This window comes from Larus michahellis, chromosome 1 (assembly GCF_964199755.1).
Source record: "Larus michahellis chromosome 1, bLarMic1.1, whole genome shotgun sequence".
Classification (NCBI taxonomy): Eukaryota; Metazoa; Chordata; class Aves; order Charadriiformes; family Laridae; genus Larus; species Larus michahellis.
In genome coordinates, this window is record NC_133896.1 from 224,050,830 (window position 1) to 224,066,180 (window position 15,351).

Below are 15,351 nucleotides of genomic sequence, written 5' to 3' on the forward strand. Positions count from 1 at the left end.
TCATGATTAAATTTATCCTGGAAACTAGACGAGGTGCAGCAAAGTGCTGGAACAGCTTTCCAGTAAGAGTAGTGGGAAAAAAAGGAGTTGTTAAATGTTAGAGCTCTATTGTTTTATGAAAAGGGCTGTATAATATCTTCCAGAGTAAGCGGAAGACTGTTAAATGATCCAGTTTCGGAAAATGTCTTCCAGTGCAAACACACCTCCCAGCAATCATTACAGCGACAGGGGACGGCCCCCCGGACTCCCAAAGTCAGGCACGGTGCTGACTTCACCACTCCTTCCATTTTTAGTGGCAGTTTTTTGCACCAAAATTACTAAGTTGTTTCTGACATTTTATTTTGAATTTAATAGTGAACTCAACCTTTCCCTCTTTTCGTTAAAATCCTCTTGACCTTTGTTGAGAATGCGCCTATTATTGTCACAATTATACGGCCTTACTCCAGAATTCAACTGTTTTTGTAGCAGTAATACATACTATCCTTACTTGGCGATTAACTGCACTGCGAATTTAACTCATATTCCTTGCAGAGACAGTCTCGCAATGTTAGAGGATCCCCACCCCCTGTTCAGCTCGATGAAGCCCAACGACATGCGGAACTTTCTGTGGATCATGTTGCATTTAGTGCTAAGACAAGGTAAACAGTATCAGGCAAGATAGTTTAGACAAGAAAGATTGTGAACACTATGGAGAAGATTATAGGGGATAGACTCGAATCCCCTATTTTATTCAATTAGGCCCCTATCCAGGAAAGGTCTTAGGCACGCATTTAACTTGAAAAAACCCAAGCACTGAGGTCCGGTCTAACTTTGCTTACAGTTAAGCAAGGGGATTTCATTGCCTGGTGAGGGCTTTTCAGCACATATGCAAGGGCTTTGTTGAATCAAAGTCTTTCACAGGAGTAAATGAGAAGCAACATTACTGAAGTGCATGGAATTATGTCAGTTAGACTGGGAACAAAATACGGCTGGTATTTCTCCTTGTTCTCCCCTCGGTATTCTGAGTAAGCAGAGCCGGTTTTATTAGAGACAGCCATCATGACAAACTTGACACAAAATGCTGCTGGCTTGAGAACCTTCGTTTTAAAGGCATTTAAAGTTTAATAACACATTTAAGTGTTATTGGATATCTCGAAGTTTATGATTTGGTTGCATAGATAGATATGCTTGTAACTTATGCTATGACTTTTTGTTTTTTCGGACCATGCCATTCTTTTGCAAAGTATCTAGGTAGAAAGTTAGGACAAGACTTAGTCATCTGAAACCGGTTTGGGCTTTCTTACTCGGCAGTCTTCTGTGAGAAGCTGAAGGTCTCCTCGTTGTACAATAAGGGCTTACATTACATTAGAGTTAACGTTCTTTATGCCTCTGGAGCCACAAGCATGACACAAACCCTTGCCGAGTAATAAAACACAGTTTCTGGTGAAGCTACTTAAACTGAACCAACCAACAGCAGGTGGGTCTTGAGTTTGTGTGAGACCAATTCCACAACTGAGAAATAAATATTCCTGCGCAGCAGTCACGCCTCTCAGCTACGCAGTAAGTGAACTATTTCCACAACCATTTAGTATCCCCCCGACCACATTTTATGACAGCACTGTTCTCTTATTCCTTATTTACGTGGTGCCTCGGGAAAGTTTGCTGCAGTCACCTTTCCGTACTGCGGGTCCAAAGTGTGTTTGGCAAAGGTCTCCCCCGGAGAGCAGTGCCACTGGGCAGCAGGTTAAGCCTCACTGAAACTAAGGGCTGCAACCGAACTCGCTTCCCGCATTTTGTTTAACAGAAGCATAGGAAGTCACTGAGGTATGTCGATGGGAAAGGTTGTTGAAAAGAAATATCCACAGAGAAGAGGCATGTCACTGCTCCAAAAAGCAAGCGTGCCAAAGCTGAACTTATTACAGGGCATCGTGACTAAGGAGAGCAAAGTTTACATTTGCACATTTTGCAAGCTTGCTAACATTGCAAGCTAAAACCAAAAGAAACAAATGGAAGAAATAAGAATAAGAGTATCGCAGTTCATAGAGGATGAAAAAAGCATGGAGTACATGCAAAGATAACCATTTTTGTTACTGGCTCCCTTTCTAGGAAAACAGAAATGTACATTCCTTATTAACACTTTTTGCAAATACTTATTTATCAGGAAGTGCTTGGTTCCTTCATGCATATTTTTTTCTGTTGTTTTTTCTTTCTGCAAGTTTAGCTCCACTGATTAAAACAATAAAGGAATAGTGTAGATAATAATGGCATAGTTTCTTCAATTCATGTACATTCAAAATCAGTAATTCCAATTTTTATCTGAGGGAGAATATATAACTAACTTGAAAAAAACCCAAAACTCTTGTTCCCCCAAGTAAGAATTCTTCTATCATTGTTCATCCTTTTTTGTTTAAAGTATTATGAACACTTTATAAGCTAGAATAGATGAATAACATCTATTTTCAGTTATGTTGGGCTTTTGGAATTACAGCAGTAATTCCTTCTTACTTGGTTATTTGTTGCCTAAAAGCAGTTTCACTCTTTAAATGTTATTAAAAAGCAAAAGTTTTTTCTTGCACATATACAATTTGAAGCACGCTAAATCATTTAAACGATGAATGATATCCCAAGTATTCCTGAGCAGATTTTTTGGATGTTCTTTTTATTGCCCTGTACCCTCAGTGGAATTTAAGCTATCATCATCTACTTTGGAAGCCAAAAATGTGAACTGCAGTATCAACTAAACAGTTAATATTAATTAATTTAAAAGAATTTAGAGTGGAAATATTTATGAAGATGTTTATAATCCAAAGGTCAGTACACAGCACCATTTTTCAATAATTTAATATAAAGCAAATTTTTCTATTTGATTAAGAGACGCTAGGGGAAGGTGAAATACGCTTGCCAGGAATGTAATGCATTTACATTTCCCTGCCAGTAAAGGTAACTGACTGACATTGGAGACAAAAAGAAATAAACAAACAAGATATAGTCAATTCTCTGTGAAAATGAAAAACATTTTTCTGTAATTAAATTGCTTCCCAAAGGAAATAAATTTTCAGTTCAACGCCAGAGTCTTGCATCAGATAGCATCCCCCAGCATCTACAAGGAGAGTGCTGGAACACTAAGGTACTGGCATTTTTAAGTATGTAACTCTGTAAGATTTTATTTGACAAGAATTAATGCTTTTAACACGAAAAAGCTAGTTCAGCAGAAAATTGTTTTTATTAGCTGGTTGCTGCTCACTTTCATTCTCAAGGTTTCTCTCCTTTCCTTGTTTTGCTCCACGCTGGTAAAGGACCTCACAGGTTCTCATCAGGTTTCTCGGCAAGTAGTTACCTGTCGTCTAGGCTGACCTCGATACACCTGTCTCTGCCAAGACATGCTCTCCTGAAGGAAACGGCGGACTTTAGCTATCCATCTAAGATTTCCAGACATACAGCAACTGGATCAATTTATAATGGTTGATCTCTGTAAAGATTTCAGATCCTTTTTGGAGGTAGGTCGTTCATGAAGGGGTTTTTTTGGAAACAGATGATCAGTTTGCTCCAAGAAACCAAGACGTACTCCATGGTGGTAGTGGAGCAAGTAAGAAAACGATTGAATGAGACCCAGATCACCGAGGATGACCATTAGATCTAGAGCTTATTATTAAGTGGCATTTGATATTGCACCTATGTGTTTTGTTCTTAGTCCGACAAGATTTAGACCGGTATTTCCCTGCGACCAGTTTCCAGGATAGGCTGGAGTGTGGAGGTGCCACTGAAACTCTCAGCCAGTGCCCTAAATGATGCAAAATTCAGGCAGCAAAAAGGAAGAAGAGCACAAGTCATATCTCCACTCTGCCACAAGTGGAAGAGCACAAAGAGAAAGCATAAATCCACAGTTGCAGTCCCAGCTCCCGGCATTGCTGCTGAGTAGCACGTGAACAAGCTAACACAACCTGACAACAGCTGCTCCTTGAATTAGTTCAGCAGGTGCTTACCTTCTTCTTTTGTGTGACATGTCACGCTATTACAGGAGAAGCAGATGGATCCAGAAAATCGGGTATTTTTATTAGTATTCAATGACTGTTGTAATTTGAGATACAGAATGATACAGCGTTTCTTCTGACATGCTGTGATGTGTTTCAAGAAGATGTGATAAATGTTAAAAAGGCATTACAAAATGTAACTATAAAAATTAAAACCACCTGTATGTTTTTCCAAAACAATATTTTTATAATTTCCACTTTGGAACAAATTTGGAAGATAGCTTTCATTGTGATTCAAAATACCAATGTTTTCTGTGAAACAGATGTTTCCTTTCTTTTCTTTTAACAACCTTTAAAAAACTCAGTGATGGGCAATAAAGTCATACTGTAGTAGTAGCAGATGCTGTACCAACATAGCTATGTCCCACGTCTACTGCAGAATCTATGACTTCCAGCTGATGTTCTACTTCTGTACCAACTGCCCTGGCTACATCTGCATCTCCTCCCAGTACTCTCTGGTGTCTGCATAGGCTTCCTCCTCCTGCACCTGGAAGGAGATGGCCTGGAAACAAACCACACATCCCTTCTCTCCTCCCTGAGGGACGACACTCCCTAGAGCCAGGGTGCTGAGCATTCGGGATTAGCAATCTCAGAAGGTGAGTGAGGAAGGTAGAGGTTTGCAGAGCAGGAATAGTCCTGCATGTTAAGAAAGTGGATGCCCACTAAAGTGGATGCATGTTAAGAAAGTGGATGCCACTCCCCACAGGGAGCCCAGCAACCTTCTGCAGCTCTTACCTTGAGATGAAGTTCTCAAGGAACATTTTGGTGTCTCATCAAGTTTGGGCAGGGAAGGAAGAAAGGAAGGAGAAAGGGAACAGTGCCCACAGCCAGAGCCACCTCAAAACCTATTGAACTCTAAGAGGTTTAGTAGGATTAGCAGATACATAAATATATGTGTATCTCGTAGGAGTTTGAACAGTAGAGTCTGTTGCACTAATAGAAATATTTACCCTTTTAGCTGAAAGCAGTAATTCCACTAGTATGCTGCCATTGTCATCTGGTACGCACCCATCAGCCAGGTGTCAGGTAAGGTACACTGCCAGGGCAACAGTCAGCCTGGATGGGAGTGCTGAGCACCTGGGTGGTACCGCGTCCCCCAGGACACAAAAACAGGCATCCCCCACTGAGCAGTGATAATACAGGAGTGCTACAACAGTTCATCCCATCTTCCAGGCAAGCCTGTGCATCATATGAGTGCTGCTCGTACGGCCACAATCCTAAACTTCAGTCCCTTTTAACAAAAATCGACAGTACATGTGCTTATGTATGTATAAAGGCAAATACATATTTGCTGAAAGGAACATCTCTTTGTTGTAGGCACAACCAAAGAAACCATTGTGATGCTAAACTGGAAAATGCATCTTAAAGAACCCAATAGCATTTTATATTTTTATCCATTTGTTTTATGTCCCACAATATCTCTAAGCATCATTATTTTCAATTTTAGATACCTAATAGGAACACATTTTACATCCATTTCCTCTTTTATGATTGCTGTAGCTATAAAAATACATACAGTTTATCTTTTTAAATAAAGAACTCACGGTGCTTTGGAATAAAATTGTGCTCATCAAACAAAGAATCTGTTCCTACCACAGAGAAACTGTTGTTCTGGCTGGGGAATGTTTTGATTGTTTACCTGTTGTTCCATATAATTTCTAAATTATAGTATTCACAATTGTCTATTGAATGCCAAGATAACATTTGACTTTAGGTTTCCCATTGAGCTTTATTCTTTGTCTGTGCTAGAGAAATGAAGAACTGGTATTTAGAAACCCTATTGTTCAAAGGAAGTAAATAGCCATGCATTTTGAGGAGCAGTGCTTGTTCCCACAGCCTTCCTTCTGCAGGAACAAAGGCAGCAAGATTGACTTACAAGCGCAGAGTTTCTGAAATCTGAAAAAAAAAACAACAAACACTTGGAGATTTGCAACGTGGCTGCGCATTTGTTCACACAGCTGATATAGCCCATCTGCTTTCTGAAAGCAAGACTAATCGACAAGGTATTGGGGTTATACGACATTTCTAATCACAACGGTTGCCATTCCATCACTTGCATTATTTTTAGGCTAGGCTGGATAGTGATATTTCAAAGGAGCGTCAGACATGTACTGAAGTGTGATCGGTGCAATTCTAATTGAACTGGACCTTTTTCATGCTTTGATTATCAAACCATATAAATGAAAGAAACATAAGGGAGTCATAAACTGATGTATAATGAGTGCCTTTCTCACGGCATATAGAAAAAAGAAAGGAAACCAAAACCACTTTGTAATAAAGATGTTAGAGTTGGTTTTTATTTAACCTGTTTGTTACATTAAAAATTGTCTCCCTGTTATTTCACTTAACTAAAATGAAGTAACTCTGAACAGTACAACAAACTTCCTAGAAAGGTCAGTTCCTCGGGGTAACCTAGCCTGAGGGCTGGAAAGTTTGCTTTTGCATTGGTTTCATTCCAGAGATAATAAAGCTAACATGATACGGAAAAGGTCTGGCAACATTGTACCTAAAAAGGCATCACCAAGACTCATGTGTTTATGTTTAAAAAACAGACTTAAAAGAAACATTCTCAATGAGTGAATACACAAGGAGAATGACAGAAGTGTTTTTTATATATCTAAGTAAGCACTCATGTTAAGAACATCACCACCGCTGGCTAACATCATCCTTGACTGTGACTTTCCATCTTTTCCAAAGATAGGAAAGACACAAGAAGATGGAGTGAAGTCAAGGCAATTAATATCAAGGATATTAATAACTATAATAGGTGGTTCAAGCCCACCAGCATGGCCAAGTTTTTTTGTAAGCATGATACTGAAGGATTTGAAGGAGGTCGATGAAGTGGCTTTCGAGAGTTTTACAGCAAGCTCCTTTTAGCAAGAAAGGCAAAATGGGAAAAAGCCCCGTTTACGTTTGCTGATGAATTTAGTAAATGGACCAGAAAGGTCAACAGCACTGGCTGACTAAGGTTGGTGACTGACATTCATTGGTGATAACCTATGAGAGGTAATAACCACAAAGGTACTTCATAGTCTAAGTATTTTATGTTTGGTGTGTCACTGCAAAGGAGCAATTCATCAAAGTGGTTGATAAAAATAAAGAGGAATTTTCCATATGAAGAAGGACAGTTCACAAATCCACGTCAAAAACTTCCATACTGGTGGCAGGGACAAGCTGCAGTACCTTCACATCATGTCTGTAAAAGGAGATCATTGATAGATCCCTAATCTTTCAAGATTCATGTTATGCAGGGAAGTATTGCTGGTTTTGCTATTCCTGAAGAGATCAGAGCCATAGAAACCTAGATAACAGGCAAAAGACAGTTGGGTTCGAGTTTTATGGTGGTTTTTTTGTTGTTGCTTTTGGGGTTTTTTTCTGTGAGATTAATACCCTGCTTCTTTATCTCTCTAATTTAGCAGTCAAAGGCAGTTCAAAAATAAACCATTACTTTGACAATAAGACACAATTAATAAAACCCCTCTATTGCTGTTTTTAGAGTCAGATGTCTTAGACATCAAGGACTTTGGAGCAGAGACTGCAAACCAGGTTGCTGGATTCTCCCCCTCTGCTCAGAGAGTTGTCTTCTACGGTACAGAATCCTACAATAAATCTCTGTGTAGAAGAAGAGCGGTGTCATGCCGTCACGAGAGCGAAGACGTTGCCTCCAGCCCAGCCTGCCTGACAGCTTGATGGTTAGGGTACTCTTCAGCTGAGGCTGAAGAGTATATTCACCACTAACCTTCCTGCATCTTGCCTATATGCTCTCACTATCAAGACACTGAATGAAAAAAGATATCATCTTATTCTGTATTTGAAAGAAAAACAATAAATCCAATAGCATTTAACAAAGTTCCCAGTTTGACAAGAGCCTGAGAAGACCTACCAGATGTAATTTATAATTTTCAGAGAAGAACAGGACTTGGACGAGAGCATGTAATGGGCAGCTTGATACCTGCTGGCAACAAGACGTGCCTAGGCCTGGGCAGAGGCACAACATTTAAGATGCTTGAGAATTGCCAGTGTTAAAATGATGCATCTAAAAGAGCATGAAGTAGAGACTGAGCTCGAATGAATTGTAGATAGCACCTTACTGTGCAGGGAAGGATAATTGGGAACTGTGGTATCTAGGGCCATGTGAATACCTCCGGCATCCAGAACCGTAACCACAAAGACTGAGCAAACTGACCCAGTACCAACAAAATGAGTGGTTTGGGAACAGCTCCAGGGAACAGATATTTGTGCAACAAGGTCCAGAAAGACTTCAGAAGCCTCACGAGGTTGTAGAGGACACAGGATAGATATCCAGAAAAACATGGTACGAGACTAACTATTTAAGAGAGTTAAAAAAGGGGAAAAAAAGAAAAAATCTCTACCTCAGAAAAAAGAAGAAAAAATAACATGCCATCCTTTCATGTTAACGCGGACACGTTGTAGGAGATGTGTTAATCAGGCTGTTTCTTTTGTCTTCAGATGACTGTGTCTCTACTCTTAATAAATCCTGTTTGGAGTGGTTTTTTAAATTAGATCCTTTGATGAAGAGTGCTCAGCATCTTGCTGTTCAGAATTTTCTTTTTGTTTCTTTATTTCTCTCTTTTTTTTTAATCCTCTTTATCCAGTGTGTGGCCTCCCCCTTCTCTGTATTACATCGCACACAGAATATTCTGTTTCCTCGGGATCTTTTTTACTGTGTGCATTACTGCAGAAAATAAGCATCTCTAACTTTCACAAATTTGCATGCAACCTTGTGAGGTGTCCTCATTTTACAGATAAGAAACTAAAGGAGAGTGATTTGTCCCTAAAATGCTTACTGATTCTGAGTGGTTCTGAGTTCCTACGTCCTTCATTTTTTCCCTCTTCTGATCTCCACTTACGTTGGCTTTCCACTTGTTACATTACAAGCTTTACAAGACCAATAGCCCTCCTCATCTTTGTGCCTTGCCAGTGCTAAATAAACAAAGCAGGATGATAGAAGATAATTTTTTCCCACACAGATTGAGAAAGAATTTGTGGTTCTGGCCATCTTGCCAGGCACATGTCAAGTATTAGTTAGTTAAACAACAGTTTGGGAAAGAGAGAAGAGTTTGGCCTCTCAGTACCTTTCCTTTGCCTCCACTTTTTCAAAATAGTTGTCTAATCCAGGCTGTGCAACATACAGGCAGATTCAGATCATGAGGGAATGGCTTCAGGGACTATGTGCTCTCCAGCCCACAAGTACATGTATTTCTGTAGACTAAACATAAGAGATATGTCTCTCTAGCACTGCAGAGCTGGTCCAGTTTTCAAAGTTGACTGTCCTGGAGGCTCCAGTCTCTGTGCAATGTTAAGTGACCCAAAATGCAGAAAGACAACATGTAATTTGTATTATTATTTATTGAATTCCAAACCTCCGAGTTCGGATTATAAAAGCCTGAAAAAATGCTGTAGTGTGCAGTATCCATTCCAGGTCAGGCAAATGGCCTCATACACTGCCCTGTGTCTGAGGGTGGCCAAGGTCAGAAGTCTAAGAAAAGAACAGAAGAAAACAGTGAGAGTCTAAGGGATGCTTCTGCAGAATAATATTCCAACATCTCACTGTTCATGGTCCAGGGAGTTCCTGAGAGTCAGTCTTTTTTTTAATCCTTGAGGTGTTTCTCCTTCCATTGATTGTCCATCGCTTTAAGAACCATGTAGTCTTTCAGTGTCCACTACCTCCAGTGGTAAGAAATTCTACAGCTAAACTACAAATATTTGTTTCAGACCTGCTTAAGACCATTTACCTACCAGTTTCATCTGACATCTCCTGTTTATTTTTCAGAACTACAATTGTTCTGTACTACTTTTTACCCAAGCACGCAGGATTTTGAAAACCTGTATGTACCCTCCTGCCCAAAGGTACGTTTCTTCCTGAACAATATCCCCTAATTCTGCTATGAGTTATTTCTCAAACTTGAATCACTTTGGTTGCCTTCTCTGTTGCTCTCCCAGTTGTACTATAACCTTTGGCCAGAATAGGACCAATTAACAGCTTGATGAATAAAACCAAGAAAAAATACTGTAATGTGTAAAGGTTGCACTGAATATGCAGAGAAAAATTTTACTGGAAAATGTGGAAGAATAATGTCACACTGCCACTCACATTATTGAAAAAAAAATAAACAATTGGAATTAAAATAAGAAAAGGTTGGTTTTTTTTTTTTTTTTTTTAATGTCGAGTAGCTAGAAAAGATATACATCAAGTTACATCAAGGAACTATAGGTGATGGAACAAAGCTGATTTGGAATTGTTAAAAGATGCAGTGACTTTACTTACAAACATTTTGGATGGTGCTGAGCCACTTAGCTACCTGCTAAATCCAATCAAGAATCCTGCTATATCCTAAGTGATGGTAGAGCGGCCTAACAGGAGGAGAAACTAAAGAAAATCCAAAGAAAAGGAATCCTTAGAAATAATAAGCAGCGTCAAAAAGTATCTGAAAGTAGAAATAAAGTGTGAAAAGAGACATTATTGAAGAAGGATGGCACGTTGGGGATCTCCTGAAAGAGGCTGAAGAAATAACTTGTGAGAAGACAGTGGAGAGAGAAATGTTACTGCCAGCTTGGAAGCAGCTGCAGTACGACAGCCTCCAATGACATAGCTGCACAGAAGAAAGATAACTAAACGCAGGCTGGGAAAGAGAGGAAAATGGACACGATTTAATTATCTCAACAGAGCTGGTTTTAGCCACATCTGAAGACAAGTAGAAGAAAGGTCATCTGAAAGAATGTGAGGCTGCTAAGAAACAAAGAAAAATGGTAAACAACATTTAAAAAAAATGAGAAATGGTAATATGGAGAGGAAGAACTCCCAGTCCTTGTCCTTATTAAAAAGGATTTTGTCAAGTTTAATTCTGTAAAACATTCAAACATAACAAACACTCCACAGAAAGCATAAAAACAAGGATCAGCCTGCTGCAGAAGTTCGTAGAGTGAGTCATCAGGCCTGGCCCCTAAAATCGACCAAAAGTTGGAGGCAGGAGGAGAAAACCTTAGAACGCTTCAGCGAAGCCACCCTAAAGACTGCCTTGGATTTCTGTATCAGTAACTTGGAATGAGGGTTCTTCTTGCAAAGCCAGAGACATGTCAAGGATTGTAAGACTACCAAAGTCTACAGATAAATATTTATGTTATGATCAGTGGTTATGAAGCCATTCAAAGTTTCACAGGACAAATCACATTGGGATGGGAAAAAATCAGATCAGGCTGTAATGCAATTGTCTTCCTAACGGGAAGGTCATCCTGAGGTAGTGGTTTTGTCCTCACATAGAATAAAGTTAATAAAAGTCATTGTATAATAAATCTCCATTGTTACGGAGGAAGAACAGAGAGTTCCTTGGAACTGCTCTGAATTCTCATTTGCATTCAATGCCATCTTATAACCCTCATGCGCAGGTGTAAAAAGGAGTAAGAGCAGCCTCCAGAGGCTCCTGGAGACAGAAACCTGCAAACCTGAGTCTGCACCAGCTGTCAGCTGGGACAAGACATCAACAACATGTTTCTGCAACTTATGCCTTCTTATTTCTGGGGGTTTACTTTCTAAATGGTGTTTCTAATTTCATAGCCAAGAACTGAATCTCTTGCTCTGCTACAAATCAAACTTACTGATTGCATTTTGAGCATTTTAAAGTGAATTTAGGTGAATCTCACCAGTAAAAGACATCTTACTCTTTTGGGGGCAACCAATTGCAATAAAATATTGCTATAGGTGTACTCCCTCTGCCTCATGTAATCCCCACTGTGTGCCATATCTTTATCACAGTGACAGAGGAAATGGTCAACGTACAAGTGGCAAGAATAGGGACAGGACCATGGCAAAAGGCAAGTGACAACTTTTTAAAAAAAAATATGCATTAAGGGAGCTCCAGCAGGAAGAAGAGAGCAAGTGGTTCCCTTCTTCACGCCCCATAAAAGAATCATCATTTACAGTGTCCATAATGATCACCTTAAGATGTTGTAAAGCACTTTATACTCAGAAAAACTTGGTGGAAAATGGCACTGGCTACATATCAGTACCTTCACTGTCAGCAGGGATTCCTACAAATCATTATGCATCATTTTCTTTTCCAATAACATGCTTCTGAGGAAACACCTCTTCTATCTTTACTTGTATGTTCACATCCTTCAAAGAGAGAGGTTTCAATGGTCTTTTCCCACTTTATTTCCACAGCTAGCTCCATTCTTTTAGGACTTGCTGTGAAGTACTGGAATTCTTTGCTTTTGATTGGGAGGACAGAGGGCTTACATCTTAAATCCCAGCCACCAAAGGAAGATGCCATTGGTTGGCCAATCATTATTTACAGAGATCCAATTGAGAAATTCTGTCAAAACTGATAACATGACAGGTTGAGGATTTCAAAAACTGACAGCATTTTAAAAACAATATGCAGATAAGGTCATCCCGCCTTACTTTCTGAGTGTCACAGGTTAAAGGATTTTATCCACCAATTCCTACAGTGATCCTATAGAAGAAATACTTAATGCCCAAGCCATTTTTCTTAAAGATACCTGCTCCCATTTAAACATTGAAGTGATAAAAAATCTTCCCCAGCCATTGCTGATAGTTCATAGAATTGCAGAATCATAGAATACCAGGGTGGAAGGGACCTCAAGGATCATCTGGTCCAACCTCTCTTGGCACAAGCACAGTCTAGACAAGGTGGCCCAGCACCCTGTCCATCTGAATCTTTAAAGTGTCCAATTCTTAGTTTATTAACATCCCTATTCAAATGTTTCTCTCCATTCTCAATCTGGATTGAAACGTCATCAGTTTCTAGAGACTGGATCTCAGGCATGTCTTGTTTTCCTAGATCAAAGAGTGTGTACCATCAGATTTCTTTTCTTCTGTTGGTACGTTCAAAAGGTAACTTCATCAGCTTTGTAATATTTCTATTTGTAAACTAATTAGACTCAGTTATGACACCTGAAACCAAACTTCAGTTCTCTCACTTCCTTTCAGAATGCTTAGGAATTGCTTGATACTTCTGTTTGAAGAGAGTAACCAGATCTAGACAGAATATTCCAGTAGTGGTCTTCTCTGTCCTGCACATGACTACAACACCACCTCTTTATTCTAGCTGACATTCCTCTGACGGTAGATCCAAGTACTGTGTTTGCCTTTAACTACACCACCACGTCTGAGGTTTGCACTTGATTTTCTCTGGATCATGTCCCAGCTCCTATCTCAGAATCACATTTCCAGGAGAGAGCTCCTCAACAAATGTATATGCTCTTTTTCCTTGGCATTCCCTATGACCTTATTAAGAGGCAAATTGTTCATAGGTACATACCTTATCAAGCTGTAGAAACCTATTTGTATAACTGACCTGTCCTCCAACTTGCATGTTATTTGAGAACTGCATGTGTGTTCATTTTATGTTTTCTTTTGAACCATTAATAACCAGCTCAGAAGGGCTGGGCCAAGACCATCACGCGGAAGAATCAGATGTTTGCTGTTTTGTTTTAGGAAAAATAATACTTTTATCATTCAATATATGCTAGACTTATGCACATATGAGCTTAGTTTCTTAACTATCCCCCAAGCCATTAAAATTTATCAATAGATTAAACATATCTGGTATTATTGCTTTCCTGGAGACAGTCTTAGCAAGTTAATAAACTTGCCCACAGAGCAGTTTTGAAGACTGAGTTAAGTACTTAAGTGTCTGCACTTCAAGATTTAGGATGTTTAGATAGTACTATTACTTGAAGTTTAAATATTGTTATGAAGTTTTTAAACTCAAGTTGGAGAAGAGGAAACAGCCAAAGAGCAGAAGAAAAACAGCCATCAGTCATTCCAACTGAGATAAACAGAAACTGAATAACCAAGTTTTAATATCTTTTTTTCCTGGCAAGATTCTCTGTTTTTAATTTGCTAGACCAACTTGTTGATTTTTTTTTTTTTTTAAATATTTGCCTGTCCAGAGAGAGATGTACATGAACCTAAGGGAAAAGAAGATGTACTCAAAACAGTAGCACAGCATAAAATGTTCAGACACTGGGAAGAGGTGACCTCATCTTATTTTTGCCTGAGTCGGCTGGTTGTAAGAGAGCTGGCCATGAATTTGTTCCAGCAATTCTTCGGAGAACTCAGGTTCACCATTAAGAGGGGTAATGCAGTTCCTCTTCCTCCACATTAATACAGTGGATATTTTGGAAGTATAAAATGCTCAAAAATTAAATGAAACTGAAAGGTTAGTCCTCCCATGGAAACATTAACCACATCATAAAGGAATATATCACAGTATGCACTGTAAGCAGTAAGGAAAAATATCCAATTTTTTTTTTTTTTTTTTTACAGTAGGGAAAAGTATGAACAAAATAGAGCAAATAAATTCACTCCTGAATGTCTTTTTAAGACACCATTTAGCAAGGACATTGCTTTTAATTTCTCTTCTAAGTAAAACAAAGGAAAAATCTGCTTTCACTTAAAAAATGAAACTAAAATTAAAAGGATTTAATCTAAAAGTCATTTTCTAGTGAGAGTGTCCTGGCAAGTTCATCTTCTGCTCTTCATATTCTTGTTTTCTATCTTCTAGCATACTTAGCGTCTCAAACCCACGCCACATTCAGCTTTATTGATTGTCTCTTGACAGTTAATCTTGTTACATTGCTCCAAGCCTTAATTTATGTCTTGGTCTGTTTTCCTCATAGCTGTTTCCTCAGTTTCAGCAAAAAAGATGTATCCCTCTCCTGCTTCGCAGCAAAAACCTTCTCAGACTAACCAGGACTACCGTCCAAGGAAACTGGGGGAAGGCCATACAACACGGTGGCTGAAACAGACTTCTTAGGTGTAGTTATGCACATCCAGAACGAATTCATCTGCCCACAGGCGTTGATTCCAGCACCAAGGTATTTCCCCACCAAGCAGGGACATCAATTTCTCCTTTTTTAAAGGAAATAAGAGGCACAGAGGTTCCAGACTTCAACGGGGTGACATGTCTGTCTCCTCGTTGCAGTGAGGCCTAGGTATGCACACGCACAGAGATAACCTCTCTCCAGTGCTTCGACAGAAAACACTAACAAACAGAACATATTTCCCCAAAACATTTTAGGTTTGTATACTTTCTGTCAAATGAACAAATGAAAATTTAGTTCTATTCCTGGCAGGATTTATTTGTGGGGTTTGGGTTGTGGGTTTTTTTTTTAATCAAGACAACATTTTGTAGCCTATAAATGATTTCTTGGCAGCTGTTTACACGTGAAAAAATGTCAGAAATTTAGGGAAAAGTTTTGTAAGGTTGGAGCTAAATTCTGTTGCCACTTCTTCAAGCCTAACCCAAAACAATTTAATTAAACACAATCACGTTTCTCTAGATTACTGCAGTGT